The sequence below is a fragment of the Meles meles genome, chromosome 19 (genome assembly GCF_922984935.1).
Source record: "Meles meles chromosome 19, mMelMel3.1 paternal haplotype, whole genome shotgun sequence".
NCBI classification, from domain to species: Eukaryota; Metazoa; Chordata; class Mammalia; order Carnivora; family Mustelidae; genus Meles; species Meles meles.
Genome location: NC_060084.1, coordinates 32104832 through 32121139, shown reverse-complemented (window position 1 = coordinate 32121139; position 16308 = coordinate 32104832).

Below are 16308 nucleotides of genomic sequence, written 5' to 3'. Positions count from 1 at the left end.
CCCAAGGATTCTTGTGCCTTAACACAGTGGAAAGTTACCTCTCATTCACCTCAGTCCAGCTGGCAGTGGGGCAGGCAGCACACTCCTCCATACGGTCATTCAGGGACCCTGCCTGGCGCCATTTCTAATATATGGCTCCCAAAGGCATCCTGGCTGTTTTGGCATTTAGCCACTGGATGGAAAAAGAGATTGTGAAAGATGGCACAGAAGGTGTTTGTGGCAGTGCTATTCTTCCCTTTGCCTCCAATTTCACTGTCCAGAACTCAATGGCAAGGCTCATAGAGAAGGCTGAGAAATAGTCTCTGATGGGGGTGATTGCTTCCCAGCAAAAACTCCATAAATCTCTGGTAGCTGTCTCTGCCATATTGGGTTAACCAGTTAGATGGAATTGACTGCCTCCCCTAACTGGAAGGTACAGAGTATTTTGCCTCGGGCATGGCTGCACCCGGGTATCCAAAATATATATACACATCATCAAGAATCAGTTTCTCCTCACCTCTTGGCTTTTCCCCCCAATTAGGTTGACTCGTTTTCAAAAAGGCTCTCCAGCTTTGATGCAGGAGGGTGCCCAGAAGCTCCAGAATCACATCTTAGCAGTGGAAGCAAGACCAATGGAAAGACAGTGCCTCTTTTTCAGTAGTTCCAGCCAAAATCCCAGGGCTGACTCTTATTGGATCGCCTTGAGTCTCACGTCCTTCTCTGAACCAATCACTGTGCTCAGGGAGCTGGAAGAAGCTGATTGGCCAGATGTAAGACAGGGACCAACCTCCCCCAGAAGCAGATGAACAGCTCTATCCAAGACTCACAGATAGATTGGGAAGGGAGATAGTGACTCCCCAAAGAAAAGTATGGGTGCTTTTACCAGAACAGAAAATGATAAGAGCTCTCGGTGTCTACCAGACATGTGCAGACATTTACTCTGACTTATGGAGAAATGATCCTGGAAATCTGGGGACTGGTTCTGGGCTGGAGCCCTACTTAGCACAGTAAGATGTTTCTAATGTTAAGATTTTCCATACACAGAATAGCAGCTCCTAGCATCTGGGTACCCAAAACATACCCATTTTTCTGTTAATCTATCATCCACTCAATTGTCCTGGGACTTGGAAAGCCTGGCCCTGCCACTTTTCCTGGGTGTGACCTGGAATGATCAGTTCTCTTCCTGGGCCTCTGCTTCCCATTCTTTGAGGTTGAGGGCAGGCGCAGACCAGATGCTATCGGAGTCCTCCCAGTCTGACATTGCAGACATCTATAGAAAGCTGTGTTTCTGCTGGTCCTTGTTCAGATCTAGCACACCCAGCCCGCGTCTTGTCAACACTACCGGGAAAATTGAGAGGGCACGGGGTTGATGTTGGGGATTCTTGCTAATCCTTGCTTTATTTTTGTAGCATAATTCAATTCAGCAATCCAATTCTACAAATATTTATCGAGTGTCTATCAGAGTCAGGATAAGCCCGGCATTTGGAGTATTACTTTTATGTTTGTGCAATCCATTCCCGGTGAAAGTCCTGTGTGAGCATACAGGTGGAAAAGGAGGGTGGGCCAGTGAGGACACCCCCATTTTTACAGATGGGGACACTGTGCAATGTTGAATTCCCCTGACACAGCCTCTCCCGTTCCTGTCCCAGATGTACATTTTGTGAGTGATTATTTGATTAAGGCTGGTCTTTCCCATTAGAGTGTTTGTTCTAGGAAGGAGCGATCAGGGCTGCTTAGCAGGGGTACCGGGCCCACAGCAGGCACTCAACACATGTTTACTAAAGGAATGAATGAAAGAAGGGCTGGAATGAGGAAAGGAGAGAAGGAAGGAAAGGAAGGAAGGGGAGAGGGAGTGAGCAAGAGGCCATAGAAAGATCTGCTTCTAACTCTTCTAACTCTGTGAGATCTTGGCCAAGACCATTTTTTTTCTCTCTGGGCTCAATTTCCTCCTCTGGCCAATGAGGGAGCTGTCAATAAACTGATTTCCCACTAGGATTTGCATCAGTATCATGTCTGGCATGGAACAATAATACGGCCATCTTGGCTGCATCTCCAATTTTTTTTTTTAGATCCCAGCAATCTTTGAACAACATGGGGGTTGGGGTGTCAAGCCTCTGCACTGTCAAAAATCCATGTATAACTTTTGACTCTCCCAAAACCTAACTACTAGTAACCTGTTGTTGACAAGAAGCCTTACCAATAATATAGCCGATTAACGTATATTTTGTATGTTATGTATATTACATACTGTATTCTTACAATCAAGTAAGCTAGAGAAAAGAAAATCTTATTAGGAAAGTCATAAGAAAAATACACCTACAGTACTGGACTGAGCAAAAAAAAAAAAATCCACATGCAGGTGAGGCCACGCGGTTCGAACCTGTGTTGCTGAACATCAGCTTTATGTGAGTTTCAGATGCATGACGTGTTGATTCAATATTTGCATATGTTGTGAAATGAGCACGAAGGTAAGTACAGTTCACGTCCATCACCACACATAGTTACAATCTTTTGTGATTGGAACCTTTCGGATCGACCCTCTTCACGATTCTCAAATGTACAGTACGGTATTATTAACTATGGTCACCACACTATCTTCTTCCATCCCCAGAACTTATTTATTTTATTCCAAATTTTCTAATTCAAAATCTCGGAGGGTGGGACCCAGGTGTGTGCATTTTGAGCAAGCTTCCCAGTAACCCTAATGGAGTCTGCTAGGTGCCTGGCATTTGGAGCTGTTAGGCAGGAAAACCTCTCAGGACCCGTCCAGTTCTGCGTTCCTTGGATTTCCGAACGATGTCCATTCCAAGGCCATGTCAGTTGCCTTACCCCCTTGAAGCCCCGCCCCCAGCCGACTCCCCCATGAGGCTGGCCTCTGGGCTACACTGACATGACACCCACCAGCCTTGCCCTTGGCAGCTCTCACTGCCTGGTTCCGCCCCAGCAAGCACCAGGTAATTTGTGTCAAATTTTATTCTCATCTCCCTACATTTTCCCTCCACCTCTGGGCTTTTTTCAGGGGGGTAAACTGCTGAATTTTACAGTGGATCACAGTACTCTCATGCTGTGCAAATTACACAGGGGGCGTGCCACACTAGAGGGGCCCTGCCGCCTCCACGGGGAGCTGCACACTCTCATCAGGTCGCTCGGTAGAGCTTGGCTGTTTCCTCAGCTGGAAGGAGATCATGGGGCCGATGAATGGCAGGCTTCGTGTTCCAACGAAGGGACAAGCTGCTCAGGCATCACAGCGAGAGCAATGGGCCCTCTTTGCCAAGCCAAAAGTCTCCCACTTTGGACAGACAAGCAGTCCTGGCAAGAAGAGAAACTCAGTCATGGACTAACAGGTGCCCCTTGGGGAGCATGGGGTGCCCTGCCATACTGCTTTGAAGGTGGTGAGGGGAACGGAAAGAGCCCTGCAGGGCATTATTCCACCTCTTGGGGCTCAATGGGCCCATTGATGAAATGGGGTTGCACGCCTTGACCTGTCTACACCATAGGATGCTGGTGAGGAGCAACAGAGAAAAAAAAAAAACATGTGAGTGTCATTAGAAAGTCTACAACTCAACCACATTCAGGCCTCCATGGCCACAGCCTCTTCGTGTACAGGTGGCTGTTTGCACGGGTCCTTGGGCACTTGAAATTTGTACCCCAGTGAAGTGTGCACCTTCCAAAGACTGACCTGCACGTTTTTTGTCTGCGTTCTCCCTCCAATACATCAAGCAAAGCTGAAAAAGTGACTGAGGATGAGGTCTTTCCATGCTGTGCAGAAGGGATCCAGCAAGCTTGGCCTCCATTCAGCATGAGAGACTGTGGTTCCAAAGTCCCTCGTCTCCCTGTTGGCTCCCAGGAAGCAGGCATGCACGGATTCAAGGAAAATTGACTTTGGCTTGAGTTCATAGAAAACCAGGGAATATGGAGAACTCTTTCTCAGAATTCACATGAAAACACATAACATAGTTAATATTAAATAAATGGATTGGGCAACCCTCCTCCCTTTTCCTTTCCGTGGTTTCTGCTGATGTGTCCTTGATCAGGGCCTGTTTTGTTTATGATTAATAAATGACTCACCTTGGGCTACTTTCTGCTGATTCCATACACACTATGAATTTGAAGAGGGCACTTGAACTTGGCACCCAAAGGGAATGCTCAGGGATTTGAGGGTGGGGGGAATGTGGATAGTCCAGAAGTCTCGAGGGTAAATGGATGCCAACCTGTCAGGTCCCAGAGCAGCATCTGTGGGTCTGCACGCCTGGTCCTCACTGAAGGCTTAGGAGAAATGAATGCCATTGCTTGCAACATACACACACCAACGCGGCGCGTTTTAGCTGCGGTCTCCATTCTGCCTGACATTCTCCACTTTCCTGAGGCAGCTCGATGAGTTTCTCCCCCTGCCTCACTTTTCCTGCCTTGTAGAATGGGGCTTTCTCTGGAGGTCTTTCCAGCTCTGCTATGCTCAGATTTCCAGAGCTCTTGGAAACACTCTGGATCTCATCCCTGCCTGGCTTGTGGCGACTTTGCTGATGGAATGATGGGATCAGCACAGGATGGTGGTTTGAGTGTGGGCAGAACTGGGTTCTCGTCCTGATGCTGCCTATTTCTTGCCACCACAGGACCCTGAGTGGGCTCCGCCTCTCTCTGGGGGTCAGAATTTCCACAGGGACAATCAGAGGACTGGATTCAGGGAGCAGACCCTGATCCTGACCTGCCAGTTGCTTTGTACTTGGGACAGCATCACAGGTGGTGGTGAATGCATGGTTTCAGGCAGAGCACCTGCTCGCCGGGGAGTCCGCAGGCCAACCCCATTCTGGAGAGACGCACGTGGTCTGGTCCCGCATGTGTGTTCCCCAGTTAGCCGCCCCTCTGAGTCCTCCTTGCTCTGACATTTTGTGGTTTTGGGGGTGGTGAAAGGAGGGGTACAGACTTGGCAGTGCCCTCCTGGCTATCGCAGAGGTCTGGATTCTGGGGAAGGACCCTGTGATGGTTCATTTTTCATGGCTATCGCAGAGGTCTGGATTCTGGGGAAGGACCCTGTGATGGTTCATCTTTCATGTCGACGATGGAACATGGAGTGCCAGATTGAACAATATTTCTGGGTGTGTCTGTAGGGTGTTTCCAGATGAGATTAGCATTTGAATCAGCAGACTGAGTAAGCATAATGTCCTTCCCAGTGTGGGTGGGCATCCATCAATCCCTTGAGGGCTTGAATAGAACAAAACGTGGAGGAAGAGGGAAAGGGGAAATTTACCCTCTCTGCCTGCCAGCTGTGAACTGGGACATCAGTCTTCTGTCCTCCAGTTCTCTCTCTATATATACATGTATTTTTTCCTATTGGCTATATTCATATAGCTCCTCTTGGTTCTGGAGAATTCTAATATCCCAAGACTACAGCTGTCAGGTCCTCCTGTCTGTAGCTTCTGCCCCTCAAAGTCTCAGATCCTGGCTGCCTCGCTCACCTCCCTTCAGCCTGCTGTGGCTGAAAGAGAGCAGAGGGTGTGAAAAAAGCCTGCTTTAGAATGAATGGCATGTAGTCATCGCCCCTTCAAATGGGCCCTCCCACGGGCATTGTTAGGGCCGGCCAGGCCCAGGGATCCCAGAGGCCAATGCAGGTGCACAGTCGGGCTGGAACTAAGCCTCCAGAAACCGTGTCAGAACATGGGCCTTCCTACTGGGCTCGAGAGCCTGGGAGCTATTTGGTCTCATGCTAACCCCAGAGCCTCTGACTTCCCATACACTATAGGAGAAATTCACCCAATAATCCCTAAGTCCTGATGTGAGGGTGGGAGGGGCCTTGAAGGTCCTTTGGCCCAAATATTCTTATCCTTGAGGATCTTCTGCAGAATACCTACTGAGTGCTTGGACCCCTCCGGCTCATTTATTAAACACCTGCCACGTACCAAGCATGTGCAAAACACTTGAGCCATGAATTTCCTACCTTGAGGATTTTAACCGTAGGTTGGATGCAAATTCTTACTGAAGGCAAAATCTGTATTGATGCCAAGGGAAGACACTCTCTATGTCACTACTGTTTCAGAGAAGGGAAAAAAAAAATCACCTTTCTGGCAAACTGAGGATGTAGCCTTTGAGGGATGGGGCTCCTGGTGTAGGGAATGGCATGAATAAATGTTTGGAGGCAGCCCTGGGCCAAATGTTTGCCCAGAAGGGCAAAGATCTCAGTCCTGCTGGAACCTGGGACATTTGGGAAAGTTGCTTGGAGGCCACTGGACAGTGATGGGGGGTAGGACTGAGGGCTTGAACAAGAATCTGCTGAACCCCTCTCACACATTCCAGTTCTCTAAGCTCTTCCCCAACATTCTCTCATTGGTCTTGGAAGCGAGGCTTTGGGGTTGGGAGCTGGCCTGGCTCCTTACTGGGCAGGGATTCCCTGGAACCATGTGACCCATTATTCCTGGAACCGGGCTGGCACTGGCATGTTCATACTCTGTATTAGTGTCCTAGGGCTGCAGAGCAAAGTGCCACAAGAAGGGGGGCTTAAAACAACAGAAATTTCCTCTCTCACAGCTCTGGGGGCCAGAAATCTGACATCAAGATGTTGGCAGGACCAGGTTCCCTCTGAAATCTCTAGAGAAGAATCTTTCCTTGCCTCTTCCAGTTTGTGGTTGGCAGCCTTTGGAGCTGAGTGGCCCCGCTCTGTCCCTGCCATTATATAGCCTCTTCCCTCTGTGCCTGTCTGTGTCTGTGTGTCCTCTCCTCTTCTTATAAGGACACAAGTGTCCTTATGAGGACACAGTTAGGGCTCACCCTAACCCAGTATGAACTCCTCCCAGCTACAGTAGATCCTCTGTACTTGCTCTATATTTGCTAAGTTCACCTACATGCTAAGATTTATTTGTAACCCCTAAATCAAAACACGTGGTCATTTTTTTTTTATTGTTAAAGATTTAATTTATTTGAGAGAGATCAAGAGAGAGCAAGTGCACAGAGGGAGAGGGAGAAGCAGACTCCCATCTGATCAGGGAGCCCGATATGGGACTTGATCCCGGGACCCTGAGATCATGACTTGAGCGGAAGGAAGACGCTTAACTGACTGAGTCACCCAGGCGCCCCCAAAATGCGTGGTCGTTTATAGATACGCAATGGGCGGCAAAAAATATGAACTCCCCAATGCGCATCCTTCCAGCTAAGGTGGAACAGCCCCGCCTTCTTGTTTCAGCTCTCGTAAACAAGTTTCTTTCTTTTCTTCCTTCTTCCTTTTTCTTTTCTTTTTGGTTTATTTTGTACTAGTTTTTTTCAATTTTGTGCTTTTAGGTGGTGATTTTGCTCTCTAAATGGCTCCCGGTGCTGAAATGGTGTTCAGTTCCTACGAGCAGGAAGGCATTGATGAGCCTTATGGAGAAAATACGTGAGTTACACTGGCTTCATTCAGGTATAAGTTACAGGGCTGCAGGTCACAAGTTCAACATCAATGAATCAACAATACATAGTAAGGAAGATGTCTTTAAACAGAACTATGCATAAAACATGCTTAAAATGTACACGATTGCTTGATGAAATGTTGCAACCAGAGGCTTACAGGAACAGAACCCTTTACATCCCCTAGGAACCATGGTTCAGTCTGTGCTAATTCAGTGTTTGCAGTGACTTTATAGAATATAACCACTGTGAATAACGATAATTGATTGAGATTACACTTATAAAGGCCCTATTTCTGGAGATGATCACATTCTGAGGTCCTGGGTGGTCATAAATTTGGGGGAGCCCTAGTCAATCTAGTACAGACCCCAAACTGAGACATTCTTTCTCTCACACCAGTATTTTCCACAGCCTGAGATCATGACCTGAGCTGAAAGCAGATGCTTAACCAACTGAACCACCCAGGTGTCCCAGTAGCATACTGTGGACTCTGAGAAACAAACGGAGGGTATTGGAGGGGAGGGAGGTAGGGGGTTGGGTGAGCCCAGTGGTGGGTATTATGAAGGGCACATATTGCATGGAGCACTGAGTGTAGTGCATAAACAATGAATTCTGGAACACTGAAAAGAAATAAAATTTGAGAAAAGAAAAATAAATAAAGGTCTATATCTTCAAGTTGATACATTTTCCCCAATATACTGTCATATTTCCTCTCTCATTTGAGTCTCTTAAGAACTCTATGAAATAGGCAAGATGGTACCCGCTTTTATGTCCTTGTGGACAGCAGCAAGAGAAGACAGGGTCACCTCTGGGAAGGCAGAGGGAAACCTCTGCCTTTGACTCAAGTCATGATCTCAGGGTCCTGGGATTGAGCCCCGCATTGGGCTCTCTGCTCAGCAGGGAACATGCTTACCCCGCCCCCTGCCTGCCTCTCTACCTAGTTGTGATCTCTTTCTCTGTCAAATAAATAAATAAAATCTTAGAAAAAAAAAAGATAAGATAACCTACATGAGAAAGAAGACAAATTGAACTTCCAAGAAAAGACAAAGTAACTCAAGAATTACTCTAGGGATATTTCGTTTAAGGTGTCTAGCTGCACACTTGTTGGTAACCATAGGGCTTCCCTGCACATTTTCTCCAATGAAGAGAACTTTAGGATATAGTGGGAAGAGTGTAAGCTTTACAGTGGACTTACCTTAACAACCTTGGAGTCTTAGGTTAAGCAACCTCACAGAACCTCTGTTTTTCCATTTGTACAGTGGAATAATAGTATCCATAAGGCAGAGTTGGGTGGTCAGAGATAATGATGCTTGCCAAGCATCTGTCACAGTGCTGAGGCACTAACGTTTTACAAAGAAGTATTATGTTCATATAATGCTTAATAATTTCCAAAGTATTTCCACACATGCTCTCTCATTTGCTCCTCATGAAACTTTATATCCATCCTTCCATCCTTTCATCCTTCCTTTTTACTATTCATAAATCCATCCTTCCTTCTCACCTTCCTTCTTTCCTTACCTCCATCCATCCACCCAGCCTTCCTTCCTACCATCCAACCAACCAACCATCCATCCATCTACCCCGTGATTGACACCAGCTAGTTATACAGTAGGGAGCAAAATATATATATATATAAAGAAATCCTCCCCTTAGGAGCTTAGAGGCTGGTGGAACAGACAGACCCCAGACAGATGAGGAAGCAACAAACAGCCATGATAAAACACAAATTTTGTGGCACAAATAAACAGGATGCTGAGAGAGAACAATGGGGAGACCCTAGTTAGAATGGTCAAAGATGGCCTCCCTGACTGAAGATGGGACAGCCATGAAAGGACTGGGGAGAAGGGCATTTCAGGCAAAGAGAATATACCCAGCATCCCTGTAGTGGTGTCATCTGGGACTATGGCCTTCATTCATCATCCATTCTTTTGGAATCCTGGGAGGCATCCCTACTCTGAAGTTTGGCTTTCCTTTTGTCCCTGAGGAACCAAAGGGCTTAAATGTGAGCTCAAGGTCCCAGGCCAGAAAGTATCTGAGTTCCATTCCCCACTGCTGAGTTGGGCAACCGACAAGACATTAGGAGTGGCCTCCATGGCTCCAAGATGCCTTGCACAACACCGTAAATGATGTCTATTACTTTGGCTGAAAAACAATGGGTTTGGGCACCTGTGGAGGATAAAAAAATTCCTTGTTTTGAATAGTACCTGAGGAGAATGAGTGCCTTCCTCTCTAGTTGTGCCCTATAGGTGATGTGGCCCTTTGCAGCTAGCTTCCGGTACATATGGCGGAAGCCGAGGTCAAGAAAGACAAAGAAACTTGGCCCAGTCACTTGGAGAGTTTAGGATGGGGTCCAACCAGATCATTGGCCCCTTAGCAGCTCTCCCAGAGACGCTCTCTCCACCATTCAAGCTACAGCTCACCTGCCACATTCACGGGACGCCCAGAAGGCCAGCCCACATGGTCTCCCATCCCCAGCCAGTGCTGCTCCAACCACAAGCTCCTTTGTTGGTTTCTCCAACCCCGACCAACCGGACCATTTTGGTGTTGGTGTACCCAAGTCCAGAGCCCACATCCATGGCCTTTCTTCCAAGAACAATGCAATCTGGAATTATTGATCAGCCCCACTGACCATCTTGTGGTTTCCGACTTTCACTCAGATTTGTCTGGAATGCTCTGGGCTTTGACCACGAATCTGTGATCAAGTATTTCCCTGCTGATTTGGGAAAGTGACCAAACCTACTATCTGTGCAAGGGGCTAATGAGAAAACCACCTGTCATTATGTCACTTTTCTGACCTACCAGTGGGTATCAGCTCCTCGTAGCTGCCTCTCTTGGCATTTCCTGAGACGCTGTTCCTTGCCAAGAAGGGAGTCCACAGGGGCAAACATGTAGAGGAGAGAACCATGGCAGTGACCCCTATCTATCTCAGTCAGCTTCAGCCCTGGGAGGAGGAGGAAGGCCAAGCTTCGTGTGCTGCTGACATGCCCGGCTGAGTTCCAGAGCAAGAGAGCAATGAGGTCCTAACTTGGGGCCTGGCAGCATGTCCTCAAGCTTGGCGGGCCATGCTCTGGCTGTGGCCTCTCTGTCAGAGCAGCTGCCCAGGGACCAAGGCTCTCCCCACTCTCCTTGCTGACCAGGGCTTGAATTCTAGGGGGTGCAAGGGATATGTACCTCCTGTATTAACCCTCTGTGGGGCTCAGATCGGGGCTGAGTGTGGCCCATGGGGAGTTGAGGTGCTCATGTAATTAACCTCAGGCCAATGAGTTTGATGGGGCAAAAACCTAGGGCTCCTGGCCTGGTCCCCTCACTGTGGTTTTTGAGGCCCTCCTGCCGGAGAAGGCTCTCCCCAGCTTCTCAGAGCCCGTGCTTCTGGGTCGAACAAACCAAGTGTACACTCTCTCCGTATGAGACTGGGCAAGTCACCGCCCCTCCTGGTGCCTTAGCTACATCACGTTAAAGCAGGGGACTCATGGTATCTGCTGTTCAGGGTTTCCGTGCAGATGAAACGAGACCACATGCCGTTGAGCAGATGTAGGAAGTCATGAAGATTATGACTTAAGGATGGGTTCCCCCAATCCTTGCGCTGTAACTCTGGGCCCTGAAAGGGATGATGATGAGGCCTAGCCCCTGTCATCCAGGTGTGTCTTCCATACAGTTCCTTACAGGATGGCGTCTGTTGCCCACAGCCATCCCTGCTTATTGACAAACCCTGTGTTGACTTCCCTTCCTTCCCTGACTCGTTTCTCCACTACCTGCTGGTTTCCTGGGATCAGCCCCCTGACAAACTACCATGTCCAGCTAGGATCTGCCCTTCAAGAGACCTGAACCGAGGCCTGAAATACCTGCGCTACGTTCCTGGGGCCCGGTGTGTCCAGCTGCCCTCAGCTGAGGCGTTTCTCTGTTGGTAGCCAGAGGCCCGTGCTCACATGTTCTTCCCTGTGAGAAGGCCTTAGTGCCTCAGCTCCCACCAGACCCAGGCCCCAGCCATCAGAAGAGGCCACCTGTAGTTCTGCTGAGCACCCCAGCATCGGCACACGTGTCTGATGATGGCAGGTGGAAGGTATGTGCCCCCTCCTGCTGACAGGCGAAAGCTGAAGGCACTGGCCCTTGGCCTACCCTCTTCCTCTTTCATGCATAGATGAGTGTCTTCAGAAGCCTCAGTTCTGGGTTTTTAAATGACTCTGTGGGCCTACATGAACTCTTTTGAATCACATAGAGCTACTGTTGTCCCGGCTGTCTCTTCCTCATGCCCCTATGTCCAGGGTTCGGGTGTCCTATTCCTTGGGAGGCATTAGCTCAGTGAAACCTAGAGCTGGAAAGACCCTTGCATCTCAGCTTGTGCAGAGACAGCCACAGGTCAACACCTGTGGCTCTGGCTGCTACTCTCTTAGGCCATTCTCATGGCCACCATTGCCCAGGATCCCCATCTCCCCCATCCTTCCCTCTGAGTCCCAAGGTGATGCTATGATCACTCCAGGCAGAGGATGGGCAGAGCAAGGCCAGAAAGCAATGGGCAGGGCCCTAAGGGGACTGGGATGGATGAGACAGCTCTGCCTCTTGCTCCAGTGAAGTCACAGATGAATGAAAGTAGATCATAACCAACATGCAAGATGGTTTCAGGTAGCAGCGGGTGCCATGAAGAAAACTAACCCATGATAATAAATGTGATGGGTGAGGGGAGAATGCTTTCAGGGGCAGGTCCACTGAGGCTGGACTGGGCTTGGTGGGTTTCAGATCTGGAGAGTGGGGCAGGGTGTCTGAAGGGTGAGCACAAGGGGTCCTGGCAAGATGTGGTGTCAGGCAGGACACCAGGGCAGGGCACCTGGGGCCGTGATCAGGAGCTCCGTAGCTCTGTATAAGCACAAGAGGTTGTCACCAGAAGACTCTTAGTGGGGTGAGAGCAGATCAGACACAATCTGATTTGTGCTGTTTCCTTTTCTCATTAAAAAAAAAAAAAAAGATATAACATAGATTCAAAGGGTGGGTTGGTGCACACTCCTTGGGAACATCTTGATGAATTTTCCCACAGGTACACCTGTGTTGCACCCATGTCAGAACATAGGACCGTTCTGGAACCCCAGGTGTCTGTGCTTCTGCAAGATCCCCCTGGCTGCTCTGTGGGGAACACAGTGTAGGGAGGTGAGCATCCAAGTAGAGGCAGGCGCCATCATCTAGGCTTGGACCAGCGTAGATGCGGTGCAGACAGGAATGGTAGGTTTGGGATGCTTTTTTGGTGGAAGAGCCAATAAGAGCTGCTGATGGAGAGACTAGGGTGAATCAGAGCAAGAGAGGCATGGAGAAGAGAAGATCTGAAGAAATCTCAGATTTTTTGGCTTCAAGACCATGGTAGATCGTGGGACATTGGGGGATGGAGCCGGTGGGGGAGCGACTGTGCTGGAGAATGGGGTGGGGCACTCCGAATGGACAAGGCAGGGCGATCCCTGACCTGGTGAAAGCAGGGATGCCATGGCCACCCTCTTCCTCCTCCAGATCCCAGAACAGAGCCTCCCGGAAATGAGTCACTGCAGGGGGAGATCGGACAGCAAGCATCCCGGATGGCCCAAGGACAGAAGGATGTAGTTCCTGGCTAGCCTCAGGGCATCGGGAGAGGGAGGGGGAGGGGGAGGGCAGCTTTGGGTGAGCTGTGCTCTGCTCTCAGCTGGGTCCCTTGCGAAGCTGGGTCACTGGAAGGAGAGGTGCGGAGCGGGAGGTGGCGTCGGTTCTCACTCAGGAGCCATCTGCTCGCTAATGCAAACAGCCCGTGTGTCAGGCCAGGCGAGGAAAAATGACTGGGGCAGCCCCACCGCAGAGCCCAGGGAGAGGGGTCTCTGGACCCATGAGGTAATCCCTCCGGTGATGTATGGCCCAGAGAAGAGCTGGGTTAATGATCTTCTGCAGGACCCGGGAGTAAAACACAGTAATTTCATAATACCGCGTGTGATGGATTAAGGCGTGTTAATACCAGGAGTATACATTAAGGGAAATGATCTTGCTGGCATACTAAATGGCAAAATAAAAGCACTTCTAGAAACTTCCATGATTAATTGGTCTGCCCTTTTAGTTCTGTACCATGATAAAGTAAAGCTCACTTCTCCTGGTCACCTCCCAGGCAATTCCTCTACAGCTCCCAGCTCTCTGAAGACCCCCCCCCCCAACACACACACACGCACCCCAGGAAAGCCAGCCCAGGGGAGAGGCCAGACCCGAGCCTGGGACACGCCCTCACACCCTCTTTGTCACTGTGTCTCCTGCCCACGTGCCACCATTTAAGGTCCCACAGACACAGCCGACTGGCGCAACTCGTCCTGGTGCCCGGGCAGAACGCTTTGGGAATGAGAGGCAGAGGGCGGCTGCGGCAGTGGGCTCTGACACCTGCTGGCCGGCTGGGAGCCCCGCGCCTCTGCTTAGCCATATCATCTTGGCCGAGTTTTGTAACATCGTTATGTCTCCGTTTTTTCATCTGTGAAATGGACACAATAGGAAACCTAGCTCCCCAGGTGATGGGGACCCAAGGAGGTGATTTCTCTAACAAGGGCTTATATGGTATTTCCCATGTGCAAAGCCCTGTGAGTGCATGTCCAGGGCTTAGAACAGCACCTGTCGCGTCGTAAGGGCTCTGCGAATATTAGCTCTGGGTGTGCTTGCTGTTTTGGTATCACTCACAACCTCAAGGAGTAGGTACCATTCATAGCCCCCATTTCGCAGGTAGGGAAAGCAAAGGCACAGAGAGTTAGGTAAATTGCTGGGGACAGGGGCAGGAGCAGACACAGATAGGCTTCCCTTTAACCAGCAGGCTTCCCGAAACCCTACCCCCCGCCCAATCTCCTTGGGAGGACCTACCTGATCTGGTTCTGTTTAGAGCTGATGATTCTAGAATGAGAGATGGGAAAAGTCTCTGGGTCTGCACCCAGACACTCCCTTGTTGGTTGTTGCCTTTGTTCTTGGAAGTTCAGTTTCCCTGCCATCACGGATCCCTATCTTGGAGGCAGAGAGGGCCAGATCAGAGCTGGGAGACCCAGGAGGAAGGCTCAGCCCTGTCCCTTCATTCACACTGAGACACCAGGCAAGCTGGCGCCCGAGCTCCTCACCCCCAGTGTGGCGATGAGGCATTCAAAAGACAGGGCAAGAGGATGCTTTGTAATCTGCAAAGCAAAGAACAGACTTGAGGAAGGATGAATCAGCCCTGCTCTGGCCTTGGGAGAGCCTTGTCTACAGTCTGGCCGTCCTCCCTCCTGCAGCAGGAGGGCTAAGAGCAATTCATTCCTGCGTGGTGGAGACCAAGGAGGGCAGTTGGCTTTGGGCCAGTTCTACCTTCCATCTAGGCCTGCCCAGTGCACCTGAGTGACAGGCACACGTACGTTCCTGCAGGCCCCTCCATCTGCTGGGACACCAAGACCCGTTGGTTCATCAGGCTTCTCCCCTGCATCACTTTGGAAACTGCCTGCACCTTACAGACCTCACTAACCTCCTCCTTGCTTATTCACCCATTCAACAAACGCTAGTCGGTGTGAGCCAGCTGGGATGCAGCAAGAACACAACAGAACTGACTTTGGACCTTGTGAGTGGCAGGAAACAGACCAGCCCTCCCCTTGGGGCTTAGAGACTTCGAGCTGCCAGAGATATTGAGTGTGAGGGTGGTCAGCTCATGCTTCCCCCCAGAAGGTGGGCAAGTAGTGTCAGTGCACGAAGCAGGTTGGTGTGACCCCAAGGGAATGTCACACCCCTGTTGTGGCCCGGCCACCACCTTCCTGTCTACAGCTACTCCTCCGTTCCCATGCAGGAACCCAGTGGTCACATCTCCTGATTTTCCTAAATAATGGGGAAAAAAATCTGGATTTTCTTCCCTGGAAATTTCCTGATTTTTAAGTGTGAATTCAAAGAAGTTTCAGCCCCCATACAGGTCAAATGAAACCACCATTTGGGATCCACAAGGACCCCAGTCTGGCTATCAGTAATCTCAGGTTTAGAGCATTGTTGTGCTCCATTGTTAGCTGGTTGACTGGACCCCTTGCTTGGGTACAGTGCTCTACGGTGTGTATAATACTTTCCCCTAGAAGACCTCATCTCATGCTCCAAACAGCCCGGAGAGGACGTCTGTCACTCATCTGTGATGGGCTATGGGTCAGCCGTGGTCCCAGGGAAGAGCGTGTTTGAGCCAATGAAGCATCAAAGAAATCAGGCAACTCAGACGTGGGGTGAACACTCAGGAAAAAGCTCAGGGACTTAAACTCAGATTCTCTTTGGTATTGAAAACGGTTGCTTTTTCATGTCTGCAAGACCCGGAACGTAACTCCCATCATGTCTGGCTAGAGTCAAGGGCTCCAGAGCTTGGCCAGTGGGGTTCAGACCCTACCTCCGCTCTTGTACCGGGAGTATATTGCTTCTAATTCTCCCAGCCCATCAAAAATGGTGATGGTGAAACTTTCATCTACGTCGCAGGGATTTTATGAGTGTACACGACCAGAATGCCCATAAATTCTTGGTCATAGTCAGGCCTCAATCAGTATCGCCACGATCATGGGGAATTTGGATCTGTGAAGTCTGTTATTTGGAAAATGTAATGGTATGAGACGGTGTCTCTTAGGCAACCTTAAATGAAAAAGCAGGCACCAGACAGGCTAACTTTATTTTCGTACACATGAGCTGAAAGCTGGAAAGAAACAGGGAGGAAGATGTGTCAGAACAGCAGTAATTTGGGGTAGTGGGATTACAGGTGCTTTTAATTTTCTACCTTATAATTTTCTGAGTTTTCTGAATTTTCTAAAGTCAGCATGTATTAATTTTTAAAATCGAGCAGTATAAATTATCTGAAAAAATTAAATTCCCAGGGGCGCCCAGGTGGCTCACTCGGTTAAGCATCTGCCTTCGGCTCAGGTCATGATCCCAGGGTCCTGGGATCGAGCCCCGCATTGGGCTCTCTGCTCAGCGGGGAGCCTGCTTCCTCCCCTCTCTCTATCT